Raw genomic sequence first — 15,759 nt, forward strand, 5'->3', positions numbered from 1 at the left:
GGTTCTGAGGCCAACTCCAGGCTTGAGGGGAAAAGTGCTGTGATTGATTGTTGATGTCTGCTATGGTAAAGTGATGTAGCTATGTGCATGCCTGTGATTATCCTGAGTCCAGTCCTTACTGGTACCAATGGCCACCTTTACTTGAGACCCAGATAGAAAATACATTCTTAAACAATCCTTCCATGTCCCCTCTCTGTGCTGAAGAGAAAGGGAAACCTCAGTTCCTGCAACTATTTTGCCAACTTATTGATTTAAATTGATGAACAATTTAATGATGACCATTAAACACAACATGACATTGTAAAAAACTGCCTGAGAAACCAAAAAACATTTTAGCACAATTGATGAGGGGGAATTTACTCAAGATAATTAATTTGATCAAAGAAAATGTGATTCCTGTGCTTTCCTACTGCTTATTTGTATCATAAAGTTTGATCTCATGACTTCTGCTCAGAAACACATCTCCCAAATCTGATGCTCATGGACTCGGTTTCCCTGGCTTTGTTTCCTGTAGACCATGCTAGACAGAGTTAATGCCACACCCTGTGTTTACAGAGGGCTTTGGACTTTACAAAGCTGTTTCTAAAACACTCTCTTTTGTGGCATCTCTCAGCAGGCAGGGAAGGCTCAGTTGTTATCATTATTCCTATTTCACAGATGAAGAAACTGAGGGTCCAAGAAGTCAGGTGGCTTACCCAGAATCCTATCATCAGTTCAGTGCTCTTTCAACCACAGATGTTGCCTTGAAGCATTCTGCTTGCTTATATCAGGGTCTCCTGATATATTAGGGTTACAGTTATGGTTAGGGTTAGGGTTTCCTAAATAAAGGAAGTCTTTTCAAAAGGAAAAGAAGACAAACCAACATTACTTTATGGTTCAAAATATACTGTCATCTACTTATCCAGGCTTCCCACGTTGGCCAGGATGAAGGTGATTTCTGGTTTTCTTATTTTTACTCCTGTTTTAGCAAAATTTAAGGAATCTGCTTAACTATTTGTACTTTGTCCTTCCACAAGTCTGATTCCAATTAATGGACTCTCAAGCCAAGATTCTAATACATCTAATACAACTCACCAAGCATCCTAGCTTGACTGTGATTTGGGTTAGTTTTTGTTTGTTTGTTTAAGAAATGATGAAATAGGCAATTTGTCTGACATGTAAATATTGACAGGAAGGGGAGGACTATTAATTTCTTCTAGTTAAAATATGCAAGGAGGGGCTTCCCTGGTGGCGCAGTGCTTGAGAATCTGCCTGCCAATGCAGGGGACATGGGTTCGAGCCCTGGTCTGGGAAGATCCCACATGCCACGGAGCAACTAGGCCCGTGAGCCACAATTACTGAGCCTGCGCGTCTGGAGCCTGTGCTCCACAACAAGAGAGGCTGCGATAGTGAGAGGCCCACGCACCGCGATGAAGAGTGGCCCCCACTTGCCACAACTAGAGAAAGCCCTCGCAGAGAAATGAAGACCCAAAACAGCCACAAATTTAAAAAATTAATTAATTAATTAATTAATTAATTAAATTTAAAAAAAAATTGGGTTGGCAAAATGTGCCTTTGGTTTAAAAAAAAGAAAAATGCAAGGAAAGAAAATGGATGGATTTGCTAGATTGCCTCAAACAAACCTGATTAAGGTGGTAGTTTCCCAAGTAATTCATGGTTCCTAGCAGTCTTGTTTGACTAGTGGTTGGGGCCCTAGCACATATTTTGTACGAGATTCTAGTCCAATTTTCTGATCTCCCTTTACCCATAGCCGTGGGCTCTGGCTACAGAAGTGGTAGCGTTCCATTGTTTCTTCTAATCTCATACATACATTGTTTGTGCACCAACAATGTGCTTGTCACCCTCAAGGAATTTACAGCCAAGTCAGAAGCAGACAAATTAAAGAGTCATTCAATTTAAAATAAGGAACTCTACAGTTCTTTAAACTCTATAGTTTAAAATAAAAAGCTCTAAAAAGGGAACGCTACTACACTGTTGGTGGGAATGTAAATTGGTACAGCCACTATGGAAAACAGTATGGAGGTTCCTCAAAAAAATAAAAATAGAGTTGCTATGTGATCCAGAAATCCCACTCCTGGGCATATATCTGGACAAAACTCTAGTTTGAAAAGATACATGCACCCTTATGCTTTTTGGGTTTTTTTGTTTTTGTCATTTAATTAATTAATTAATTATTTAATTTTTTAAATTTAATTTAATTTATTTTTTTATATAGCAGGTTCTTATTAGTCATCCATTTCATACACATCAGTGGCACCCTTATGTTCATAGCAGCACTATTTACAATAGCCAAGATATGGAAACGTGCTTATCAACAGATGAATGGATAAAGAAGATGTGTTACATATATACAATGGAATATTACTCAACCATAAAAAAGAATGAAATAATGCCATTTGCAACAACATGGATGGACCTAGAAATTATCATACTAAGTGAGATAAATCGGAAAGAGAAAGACAAATACCGTATGATATCACTTATATGTGGAATCTTAAATATGACGCAAATGAACTTATCTACAAACCAGACTCACAGACATAGAGAACAGACTTGTGGTTGCCAAGGGGGAGGGGGCATGGGGGAGGGATGGCTTCGGAAGTTTGGATTAGCAGATGCAAACTATTATATATATAGAATGGATAAACAACAAGGTCCTACTGTATAGCACAGTGAACTATATTCAATATCCTATGATAAACCATAATGGAAAAGGATATGAAAAAGAATATATGTACATATATATGTGTATATATGTATATATATGTGTTTGTATATATATATTTATAAAACTTTGCTGTACACCAGAAACTAACCCAACACTGTAAATCAACTATACTTAAATAAAATAAATTTTAAAAATAAAATAAAGAGCTCTACAGTGTCTGATTGAGAACCTCAGTCTTTGGGGCTCACAAAAAAATCTCTTGGAGGAAAAGACATTTAAACTAAACCCTTAAGGAAGAGTAGGAGACAGCAAGGGGAGGGGGTGAGGAAACTCATGTAAGAGGTGAGAAGGCAAAAGAGTGAGTTCAGGGAAGAGGGGTTGGCTCTGGAGCAGAGTGTGTAAACGATGGGATGGAGGTAGGGGAGAGGTGGTGAGAACAAGGCTGGAGCAGTAAGCAAGGGCCAAGGTCATAAACAATCTCAAGTGCATACTAAGAGTTTGGAGTCATATCCAGAGAGCAATTATAAAATATTAATTTTATAATGTTTGCTTTGGCTGCTCTGTGGAGAATGGAGTTGAGGGAAACAAGATTGCAAGCAGGGAGGCCAACCTCAATGCAGGCCAAGGGTTAAGGCAGCCTTAAATAGAGTAGAGGGAGTGGAGATGAAGAAAAAAGAATTCAAGACTCACCAGGTCAGTATTCCAACGTTGCAGGCAGTTCTTGCTGGTCCCCTTCATTGGGTTACCATTTCCATGTTGGCTTTGCCCTGTTTCACTCACCCCTGAGCTGCAGGCACTGAGACTATAAGGAAGATCCACAGTTAGTAAGAACAATTGTTGGTTAAGCACAGTGAGTCTGCAGAGGGTTTTTTTTAGGGTCTCAAGTGAAATCACCAAGTGTTTGTAACTATGTTTCATTTCAGGCACCAATTCTGATGGGAGAGGCTGAGACAGGTGTTGGATGTTTGTTTTAGGACACACAGGAAAACAGGGAAGCAGAGGGAACCATCTTGACAGTGATAAAGCCAAGCTTCATGGAGCACTAAAATGTTCCTCAAGACACCACAGTCCCCCAAGAGGCTCAGAGCAGTCTGGTAGCCAGGATTTCTCTGCCTCTGCTTTTATTCCACCATCAACTATAATACCAACTCCCTGGGTACCTCATGGCTTCTGCTTACTGCCTTTTATGTGTTGGCCTCGGTCTCTACTGCTTTTTCCCCCACACCTCGGCAGCCCTAGCTTATATCATTCCAGGGTCCCCAAAGGCCGGAGATCATCCTCTTTGATGGTTCAAGCAGAAAACTACTAGGGAGGATTATTAGTGGTTCTTTTTGGGTCGCATACCTATATCCCTGCACCAGTCACTGAAATTAGGGGGACAAGAATACATGTGCAGCTGGGGACTGGGGGTCCTACCGCAACTACATCTCATGGGGAGGAGTTCTTCACAAAGTGGTAATCCATTAGCAGCCCAAAGCAACTTTTCTGAAAAGAAAAATGTGTCATTGGCAGGTACCTTGGGATTTGTGGCCTGTCCTGAAGATATTTTTCTAAATATAGGTAACTGCTTTCACAACTTCGAGTTTCAATTTCTTCTGCTAGAGAACAAGAATTTGTCAGGTTAGATGGTAGTCAGTTTTTTAAGTAAATCTCAAATCTATAGAGTACCCATCAGACGTTGGGGTACGGGCAGAAAGAAACAAAACAAAGAAAAACTACTATATACTGTCTTTTTCTCAATCAAGCATCTTTTAGTAACAGACTGTACCAGTAGTATTTCTTTGATTGCAAGCAACAGAAATCGACACTGGCAAACCTAAGCAAAATAAAACGTATTGGGAGAATATTGGAGGGTAACAGACAGGGCATCTCTGAAGGCTATGAAACAGGAATCATAGGATTGGTAGACTTTGTAGCAGAAAGAGTATGTCAGAGAATACCACTGGGATGAAGAGCTCCAGATGCACACATAGGTGATGAAATTATAAAGAAAAGCAGGAAAATCATCTTCATAAAAGTCAGGATAATGGTTACCTCAAGGAGTGAAGATAGGACCAGCTACCTAATTTGCAGGGCCCAGCGCAAAATGAAAATGCATGACTGCTTGGTTAAAGATTATTAGGAATTTCGAGATGGCAACTGCAAAGCATGAAACGAAGCCTGGGACACTTCTGAGCATGGAACCCTGTGCCACTGCACAGGTCGCATACCCGTGAAGCTATCTCTGAATGAGGGAGAGGGTTTCAATTGGTGAGGGACACACAGGAAGCTTTAGGAGGCTGATAATCTTGACATTGGTTCTCGCTTTCAATTATTTATAAATCTTTCATGTAGTTTTATGCACTCTTTCCTAAGTGTCATTATATTTCACAATTAAAAAAAAAATCCAACTACATCTTCTGTCCCACGTCCACCATACAACATTCAACATGCCAGGAGAAAGAGTGAGTGGCAAAGTTCAGGTCAAATGTCATTGTTCCAGCTGCCATAGGAGGATAGTAATCTAATAATACTAACAAAAATGGGAAGGCAAACAAGAACAAGATGAGGAAGAACAATAATAGGAAGTAGACGAGCTAATACTACTGAGCAGTCACTACATGTTTCAGATGAATTAACTCAGTAAATACACATTACAACCCTATGAGATTGGGACTTCCCCCTACGGCTTCCAGAGTGAGAAATGGGCGATTGGACTTATTGATCACTAAGATCTCACACCTTGAGGGAGAGAGAATTCTCCAAAAGGAAAGGGGGTATGTTGGGATATAGAATGGGTGTGGATAGCCAAGAAATGCCGAAGTCCATTACACAGGTCAATGAGAAAATAGGGCTTTGGTGCAGGCTGTTCTTTTTTGCATTTAATAATCATCGGTTGGTTTTCCAAGTTTAATGTCCTATGGTAGGTAATATACAGAGAAAACAAAGCGGAACAAGAGAGTGGCCTTCAAGTTACAATACGTCACTTAAGAAAAAAAAAGGGGAAAGAGGGAAAAAACACCTCTAAGGAAAGTTCACGTACATGGAAATAATATATAAAGTGCTCAGGCTCTAAGGAAGATGAGTGTTGGATGTGTCCAGAGGCATTATTATCATATGACTTATTGCCTTCTTAAGGTAGCTTCAGCCCTGCAAAGATGGACTCAGAAACCTAACCCTGCTAAGGAGGCCATTTCTTCTACAGTGAGTCTGCCTTCAGAGTTAACCTGACCACAGACATCATCACTTTTTTGCCAGACTGGAACAGCTGAAGAGCATGACTACACACATTAGATTCATGGATATGCAAGGCTGCCAAGTGGGGACTCATCAAGATGCAGAAATCTGGAAATCCCATTAGCGACAGATGCAGCCCAGCATGCGTGTCTGGGGAGGCCTTGGCTACAGCTCTTGGGACAAAGACGGATTCATCTTGGATCATGACAGCCATTCCAGGCCAACCTGAGATCAGTGTGAGGAGGAGACATGTCACAAGGAGGGAGAGGATAAAGCCAGGCAGATCACAGCCATCCACTTGCCCCAGGGCAGGGCAAAGAGGCCAGTTGTTGGAGACAAGGGTTCAAATCCCTGGAGGTCCCCTAACCCAGTGTTTGAATTAGGAACCTGAATGCCTGAGTTTGAATCCTACCTCTGCCACTTCAACTTGAGCAAGTTACTTCGCCTCTCTCTGCCTCAGTTTCCCATCTGCAAAATGGGGATGACACATCCTAGGGTTGTTAGGGTTAAATGAGATAACCCATATACACTGGCAGTGGTGATTATTGTTACTGGTGTCCTGTATAAAGTGAGGGATGGAATAAAAGGGTCTCTAAGTCCCTGTCTAATGCTAACATTCTGTGACAATCTTAAAGCAAAAGTATTTATGACTTTGGATTTCTATTAACGGAACTTGTTCAATTGAAGGCACTACCTGTGAGTGTATTTTTGCTTCTATTTTTATGTCTATTCAAATCTCTGGTGATATTCATGCACTGGCTCATGCAAAAGACGAGTATTTTAACCTAACCGCTTTAACATTTATAATAAGTGAAGCCAAGTGTTGAATAGGGAGGGAAACTTGGAGACCCTTATTTGTCTATTTTTACTCAGCCCTACCTTTTACAAAGAGTTCATTCAAGAAGGGCTGAATTGAAGCTGGAAGGGGCACACGTAAATGTGAAGATGGTCATATGACAGGAGAATTCTAGATTTAGAAGTTCAACGTGGAGATTATACTTGCTGAAAATATTCTTAATGTATATTTTAGTGGTAAATTGTTAACATTCTTTCCATATTTCCTGACCTCAGTTATTCCCTTTCCTCCACTGTGGTTAAGGGTAAAATTCAGGAATGGATAACTTTCAGAGAACCGAGGAGACAGAACTTTGCCTGTGGTCAGAATAAAAAGGGGGGGGGGGAATTTTAGTTGCTTCGAAGTTGGTTTATGAAAAGTCAGGGGAAGGAAGGCAGTGGGAGGAGGCGTCTCCGGGGGCCCAGCTGAGGTTCCAACTCCCCATTTGTCTTAATTTGGCTTGTGGTCCTGAAGGCCCAGGGAAAACACAGACTTCCACTAATGTAGCCCCGGCAAAATATTGGAAGAAACAAAGCTTAGACATTTTGTACAAACTATAGAAAGTAAAAGCAATAAACTGCAAAAGCAGATGAGACCTTCCTGATGGAGGTACTGTAATATCTCAAAGCCAGTAAAAGAGTCCTTCAAATACATCCTCAAAGCAACTAGACTATTTATCGTGGTGTCACATTTATGACCCACATAAGTAGCAGTCAACTAATATCATTATAAAACTCTGATTTATAAGCACTTACATTGGATTTTTCCTCCTACTGGGACCTCAAATTTGACAGGACCACCTCCCTATTTGCATGAGGAATTCCTGTCATAATTGGGGACCGTGGATGTCCTGCAGTCAAGATGGTTCCTGTTGATGACAGTTTTACATATTCCATTTTTTTCCAGGGGCAAAAGTCACATGCATACGGTTGAATTCTTGGTAGGGGCTCTTTCAGTTTCCATTATGTTGATAATCAGATACAGAGAATTTCCCTGGGAAAAGATCTCTAATAAAATTATGAATAAATCACTTGGACTGATCCCAGATGGAGAACCCAATGTGATTTTTAGAAGTTGAAACCTTTAGATTCTTCGGCAACATTTTGGTAAATCCATTTTTTAAAACAGCAGCAAGTCACACATTGGTTTTGTGAATTATGTCTATCACCAGATTTGTGAGGCCGGGGACTAGGAAAAGATGACGACAGTAACCCCGCAAATGTTTCATTTCTACCCCCGACTCCCACCCCAAAGGAACAACTATACTTTCAGAGCCAAGTCCTGACTTCAAGGCTGCCCACAGTCTCGCTCTCTGAAAACCCTGTAGAAAACTAGGGGGTGGAAGGGGATCATTTAAAAGAGATCACATTCAGTTTTATTAAAAAACCAAAACAGCTGGGGCATTGATTTGCAAGCTCTGTAATGCCATTGGTATGCCTGACCTGGCCAAGATATTAAAAAGATATTTAAGGCAATGTCAGTAAGTGTCTCAGGCACAAGCTTTGGCATATTCCAACAGCATTATGGAGCTGCGGGTGATTCGTCTTCCTTTATGTTTCGCTATGCAGAGAGAAGGGGAGGGAACATTTACAAAATGATTTACTGTGACACATCCATTCTAATGAAAGCCTGTGCCGCCCGCCAGCACTCCTGGCCGATCTGCCCCCTCCCAGATGCTCGGCCATATGTCCCATGCTTGGCGTGAGCGACAATTGTGTTGGTGGAGAGCGATTCCTGGGATCTGGGTGTTTTTAATAGCAATCCCAGAAAGCTCTGAGGTTGCTGGCTTAGGTAAGAAGGGCAGCAGGAAAGGGCCCATTCGTTTGGGGCTAAGTGTTTTTAAAGATGCTCCAGCGGTATAACCACAGGATGGAGTAAGATTTACTGTCTCCTCGGGGCCTGGAGGATTGCTGGCAGAGGAGTTCCGGCTTCGTTGGTACAGGTTTCCACCATTGCTGGCCTCCCCCGCTCAGGTTCTCCTCTTTCTTACCTCCCCCCAGCTGGCTTCCCTCTGACTTCCTGCAGCAGCCGCATTCCTCAGTTGCCAGAAACTCGCATCCTAGCTCTGTCTCAGCTGCACTGTTACTTACCGCTTGCTTCCTGGAAGCAGCTGCTGCTTTGACCACGTGCATTTCTAGCCCCCTGCCTATTGCGACACTAGCTTAATTGCCTTTGCCTCTTGGAAGGAAATCAACGTTTATTGAATACCGACTATATATAAGACATCATGCTTGGCCCTGTGAAAGATAGAAAGAAATCTGGTGTAAAGATGGGTCTTTGTCTCAAAAAGTCTACAGTCTGCGTGTGAATTAATGCTCCCAGCTTAGTCTTTGGGCAAGTTTCTTAACCTCTCTGTACCTTAGTTTCTCCATCCATCAAATAGGGAGAATAGTAATACATAGGACTGCTGTAATTAAATTAATGTGTGCAAAATGTTTAGAATAGTACATGACACGTGATAAGCATTTAATAAATGTTAGCTAGTTTTGAGCCCTAGTTGGAGGAAAGAGAAAACAAGAGAAGTAACATAATATTTATCTGCCATACCCTATAATAAGAGTTTTATACATGTTAACTTAATCCTCACAATACTATGTAAGGTGGGTATTACTATTACCCTTTCATTTTGGAGTCAAGGGAGATTGCCAGGTTAATAACTTATGTGAGTTTCCACTGTTGACAGAGCTTTCAGTCAAGGCCAAAACTACTTGGTGCCAAAGCCCATGATTTTGAAAAGTCAAATGATTTAAAATGTAAATAATGTTTCCAAAATACTAGAGGATGTATGGCAAGGTGATATGTCATTGATTTCCCAATAACTTGCACAAAAAGACATTCCAACAAAAACATCAGGGAGGAAAGACTAACTGGAAAAGGTGGGGCTGGAGGAGAATCTTGAGGGATGAGTGTAATTTTGGAAGCGGGCAGCAGAGGCCCGTTTACTGTGTGAGCGATCACAGGGAAGGAGAAAATTGCACCATCTTTCAAGAAATGGAGCACAAACCGGTTTGACCAAACCTGAGAGCTCTGGAAAGTCTAAAGATGGCATGTTTGAATACTTTCCTATGGAGGGATGGGGGCAAACTGAGTGTCTTAGCAGTGCTTTGGAAAGATTTGCTCCACAGACATAGAAATCAAACTTTTGGTTACCAAAGGGAAAAGGGGGGGAGGGATAAATTAGGAGGTTGGGATTAACATATACACACTACTATATATAAAATAGATAACCAACAAGGGCCTACTGTATAGCACAAGGAACTCTACTCAATATTTTGCAATAACCTATAAGGGAAAAGAATCTGAAAAAGAATATATATATGTATATATATGTATAACTGAATCACTGTGTTGTACACCTGAAACTAACACAACATTGTAAATCAACTATACTTCAATAATACATATATGTATAATTTTTTTTAAAAAAAAGAAAGGTTTGCTTTACAAGAGAATACAAAATAATCTGGAAAATAAGAGTCAGTTGGGGGCTATCATAGTCCTCTTAGCAAGAACTACCAGGGTCTGCCTGAGGGTGGTGACAGGGGTGAAAGGTAAGCAGGAAACAGATGGCATCCTCAGAAGGGGTGACTGAAGGGGCTGAACAAAGAGACTCTTTGCAGAGGGCCGGGTAGGGCTGGACTCTACCATCAAGGATAGCGTCATCCTCTCAAGCTAGCAACAGGGAGGAGCTCTTTCCATCAGGTTGCCTGAAGGGGCTGAGGGCAAGGAGCAATTCCTGGACTCAGGGAGAGGAGCTGGATGGGGAGGACTGCCTAGCGGGAGCTGTGGCTCTGGGCAGAGGGACACAGCCAACCTGCCGTAAACAGCAGACAGGCGCCAGGAAAATAAGTACCCCGTCCTTGTCTCCTCCCTCCTCTCTCTTGACAGTGCCCCTGGGCAAGGGAGCCCTTTGCTGCAGTCCATACAGATCATGGTTCGATTGTTCCTGAGCAGAGAACAGGATGGAGAAGAGTAGAGGGAAGACTTGAGCATGCAGATGGAAGATACCCAACACGAGAGGTTTGTTACAGGATTAGGTAATTGACATGACACTGCGCCGGGCACACAGAGGATACTGAACACTTGATGGTTAGTATTATTTCTTATTGTTTTTCCTGCTTTGGTTGGCTTGGTACTCATGTGTCCAGCTCAGCCCCTCTGGCCTCACCACAAAAGAAAAAGTTTTCAAATCCCTGCAGAAGCATGAGAAGTGACACACTAAAAAGTCAACTGAGTTTTTTTCCTGCAATCTTGGGCCTCTAATTTTTTTTTTTTTAAAGAAAAAAAAAAAGGAGGCTTGGAAATCATCTTTTTTAAACACAACCATTGTGATTTGTTTTATTGGAAGTTCTTAACAGAGGAAAGGGATTTGTTTGTTTAGATTGCTATGCAACAGGAAGCATTGAGTAAATGGTTTCTCAGTTTTTATTATTTTAAACTTCACCCAGGAGAAAATCGATCCAAGTTTAAGAAAGAGAGGAGGAAGGGAATATAGGCTCTAGTGTTTTCAAAATTCTAAATGGCATTGCAAATAATAGAGGCTTGAAACAAACATTCACAGATAGAAAACTGCCTTCATAATTCTCACTTTCAAGGTAAAATCAATAGATAATGTCTTCATCCAGCCAAACATTTTTTTCCAGCCAATTTATACACTACCTGATAAATAATCACTGAAAGTTGAAAATGTATCACTTTCAAGCAAATATTAGCAAAAGGTTAAGTGGCTCTAGAAGAATTCTTTTTCATCGCCTTTCCTGGCTCTTGACATGCACAAAGCACAGCTAGGCAGAAACAGTCAGAGGTCAAAAGAGAAGAGGGGCAGATGCCTCCTCAAATTCTCACCCTATTTTAAGCTCCATCTTCAGTTTTGTTTACAAAAGCTTCAAATTCCCCCCATTGAACTATTTCTCATTATGCCTAGAGGTTTCTGGTTGACATTCACACTGATGTTAACTCTATCAGATTGGCAGCCTTCATGTAGTTTCTGAATTTTCTGTACAAGCTAGAGGGGGAAAATGTACGTGAGTTGAATGCCCTGAACTTGGTTAAATCGGACATCTGGAAGCCCATGGTGAGGAAAGAGAGCAAAGGTTAGGAGAAAACTAACAGTAGCAACCAGCAAAACAAACTTTTGTCTGGAGCAACAAGAAGGCACTGCAAACAGAGATCAGCCCCTATGGCCCAGCTCATCATTTAAAACACAATGTCTTACTGCTTTATCTAATATCAGAATATACCACAAAGTATAAAGGAGTCAATAAAAGTATTCAAATACAGCTACCCAAAGACTGCCAGTACTGACACTTTGATACATTTCCTCCCAAGATTTTTTAAAACATGTATATATTCTACATGCATATGCATATAAGTTAAGATTGCAAAGAAACACAATGAATATTTTTGAAACTAAAAAACAGGATTATTTTACACATGCAGTTTTATGTCTTGCATTTTAGGCTTAACATTATATTTATGCATTTTCCCATGTCATTAAATATTTTCAGAATGGGTATTTTTTTAAATTAGCTACATAATAGCTTGTCTTGCAGAAGTAGCATAATTTATTTAACCAACCTCATATTGTTGGCATTCATGTTGTTTCCAGCTTTGACTGTTACAAATAACATTTTGATGAAGATCCTTAAAAGAATATCTTTTTTTTTTTTTTTTTTTTATCTTTGGCTGCGTTGGGTCTTCGTTGCTACATGCGGGCTTTCTCTAGTTGCGGCGAGCAGGGGCTACTATTCATTGTGGTGCGCGGGCTTCTCACTGCATTGGATTCTCTTGTTGCAGAGCACGGGCTCTACATGCGTGGGCTTCAGTAGTTGTGGCACATGGGCTCAGTAGTTGTGTCTCACGGGCTCTAGAGCGCAGGCTCAGTAGTTGTGGTACACGGGCTTAGTTGCTCCAGGCATGTGGGATCTTCCCAGACCAGGGCTCGAACCCGTGTCCCCTGCATTGGCAGGCGGATTCTTAACCACTGCACCACCAGGGAACCTCCTTAAAAGAATATCTTGTAATTCTGTCTATACAGATGAATTCCTAGAAGTGAAACGACTGGGTGAAAAGCAATTAAAGCATAGAATCCAAACTGCCATCTAGAAAAGTTATGCCAACTCTTGGTCTTGTGGGCAGCTTATGAAAACACTCATTTCATTACACCCCACCATTCCTGCAAACTGTCATCTTTAAAACACTTTGCCTATTTGAGGGGTGGAAAATGGTGCCTCGATATTTTAAAATTTCATTTTCTTTCTAAACCTTTATTTGCCATGCCAAACCAACTTTTGCCACCTTTGAAAAATCTGATTTTCTTTTGAGTGGACTTTGGAATGCCAACTCCCTGGGAAAAAACTTCCATGAGACATGTGAATACAACCCTCTTAATATAAATGTCACCAAATCTCTATCAGCCTTCATTTTAATAATAATGCCAAACAATGGATTCTTTCCTGTCACGTTTGTAATATAGTCATACCAGCTTTCAAAGGTTGGTGCATCCTGGGACTGTAAGCAAGAGACACTGGCGGTTCTCCAATCCGGAATGACAAGTGAGCATGTCTGTCACTCTGAGCCCACAGGGGGATGGAACAGACACATGGGATCGAGTGACATGCGTACCCATCAGCAACCTGACACTCATTCACCCCTCATATGTCAGGGATTCCCAATCTTCATGCCAAGGACCCTTTTGACAGTCAGATGAATTCTACAGATCCCTTCTCGGAACAATGCCTTTAACTGCATAAAATAAAATACCAAGGATTATAAAGGAATCTAATTATATTGAAATTTTGTTTTCAAAATACTTATAAAAATCTGTAACATAGCCAAATATGTGCTTATTTATTAAGCACTAAATAACAAACTCTAGTGGCGATCGAGTAACTACCATAATTGCAAAGTGGTAATGAGGGTAAGGATATTCCAAGATATCTACCAAACTAATATAATATGAGAATATTTATTATTTCTATTAGTGACAAAGTCCAAGTTCTGCAAATACTGTCTTGGTTTGTTGCCTACATTCATGACGAAGGAAATGCTGTCTTTCAATGAGAGGTTAGTAAAAGATGTAATTTTTTTTTTCCCCATCATGGAATGCCTGAGCTCTCTCCATGGATCCATGGTTACATGAAGTGTTCTGAAAGTAGGAAATTATGTAAAGGCATTATCTGTACCTCCTCCCACTTCTAGAACTGTGACATTCTCTCTGGGCCCTGTCCATTATTTTTTTTGCTCTAATTACTACGGTTCTGGGAAGCTGTTGGAACAGGGCAGGAGGGTTGGCCACAGTGGAAGATCTTAGTCAAAGGGTAGAAGCCATGTGTGAAAAATACTGTCCTTGATGAAGTTGCAGACCTGCACTCCGATCGCATGCCATGTCTAGGACTGCTCCACCAAGCCTGGGAGCCAGGAGCTCAGGGTTCTAGCTACAGCTTTGCCACTAACCTGTGTGTTACTATGAAAAAGCCCTTTGACATCCCTGAGCCTCAGGTTTTCTTAACTCAAAAAAAAAAGAAAAAAAAAAGATTTGGAAAAAACAGTCTCTAAGTTCCATCTCGCACAATCTTTGACTTTAAAACTTTCAAAACCTTCCATTGTATTTTGATGATTAACGTAGCTTTCCAAAAGAGTTCTTTAGTATCCAGAACAGAAAGCCTTACCTGTTTTCTAAAATAAAGTTTCTCTCTCTTTATCTGTCACTGTCAGTCCCTTTTTCCATTTCTTCCTCATCCTCCTTCTAAAACAGAGACTTTTTCTTTTCCTGAGAGCAATGGAACCTGAACTCTTGTGTTGATTCTAAAGTAGAACTAGAAGTTTCTCTGGAAACCACTTCTCCCCACCAGGTCTGAGTGCCTAAGACAGCCAGTCTCCATGTCAGCTTCTGTTCTAATGGTCCCCAACCTCTGCTCATAGAACATCCTTCCTTCCCCAAGAGGTAAGTTTCCCTTCTGTGCTTTTTCCCCTGAAGCACTAGGCAGGGACTTAACTCTCTCTGTGTTGTTGCAGTGAACAAACTGAGTAAAGTATTCTGTTCTCCTACTCAAACAGAGTTCACAGAGTAAATATTTCTCATGGATTTTCCTTCCTAATCGCCCAACATTTTAAAACACTTGGCATTCTGCTCCATTCAAGTGGTCGGGGCCAGATTCAGGGAGAGTCTGAGCTTCAGGTGTCCGAGTAAACAGGAGTGCTGGGTGAATGAGGGGGCCTGGTAGGAGCACCCCGGGCCCTGTGGGCCCTAAGAATACTAACAAGGCTGAAGGGAAGGGCTCAGAGGCAGCCCTGCTCTTGGCAAGCCCAGGCAGGGTTCCCTTTGATGTGAAGTCTTGCTTGATATTGCTTTGTGTGTCTGCATTTGTCCTTGGCAGGCAGAAGGCAGTTCCTTTCCAACAATGAGGTGCCCTTGTGTATTGCTGCCTTCCACTGAAACAGTGATGCATGCAAGCAGCTCCCAGGGTGACAGGCAAGTGCAGGGGGGAGGCTGGGGCTGGTGGGAGGGGTGGGGAGGACGCTCAAGGAGAGCCCAAGTGCCAAGGATGTTAACAAGGGAGCTGAGACAGGCCTGGGAGTTTGCACCAGAGCTCTCAAAACATTTTACCTTGAAGTAGGAACAATTTGAGAGAGATACAGAGTAATTAGCAGCAAAACGTTGAAAGTGATTTCCTTTGAAACACAAAGAGGTTTAGAAATATGAATTGCAATTGCCTCAAGTTATTCTGGATCAAATAGTGGCTTATGAATATTAATAGTCACAACTGACTAGACTTCTCTTAGGTTTTGTGGATAATGTTAGTACTGTTCTCTAAATATTTCCAGTTCTCCACCCTTTCAAGCAAAGTGGATTGCACTTCCTGGTCTCCTTGTGGTTGGGTAGGGCCATGTGACTAGTTCTAGCCAGTGAGTAGAAGTGCCATGGGTCTCTTCCTGGCTGGAGTATTGAAATTCTGATGTAAGGCTCTCTGGAATGGGGACCACCAGTATTTGAGATGGTAGTTTCTCCATCAGCCTGAGCCTTTAAATAACTATAATA

Source organism: Balaenoptera acutorostrata, chromosome 4 (assembly GCF_949987535.1).
Source record: "Balaenoptera acutorostrata chromosome 4, mBalAcu1.1, whole genome shotgun sequence".
NCBI classification, from domain to species: Eukaryota; Metazoa; Chordata; class Mammalia; order Artiodactyla; family Balaenopteridae; genus Balaenoptera; species Balaenoptera acutorostrata.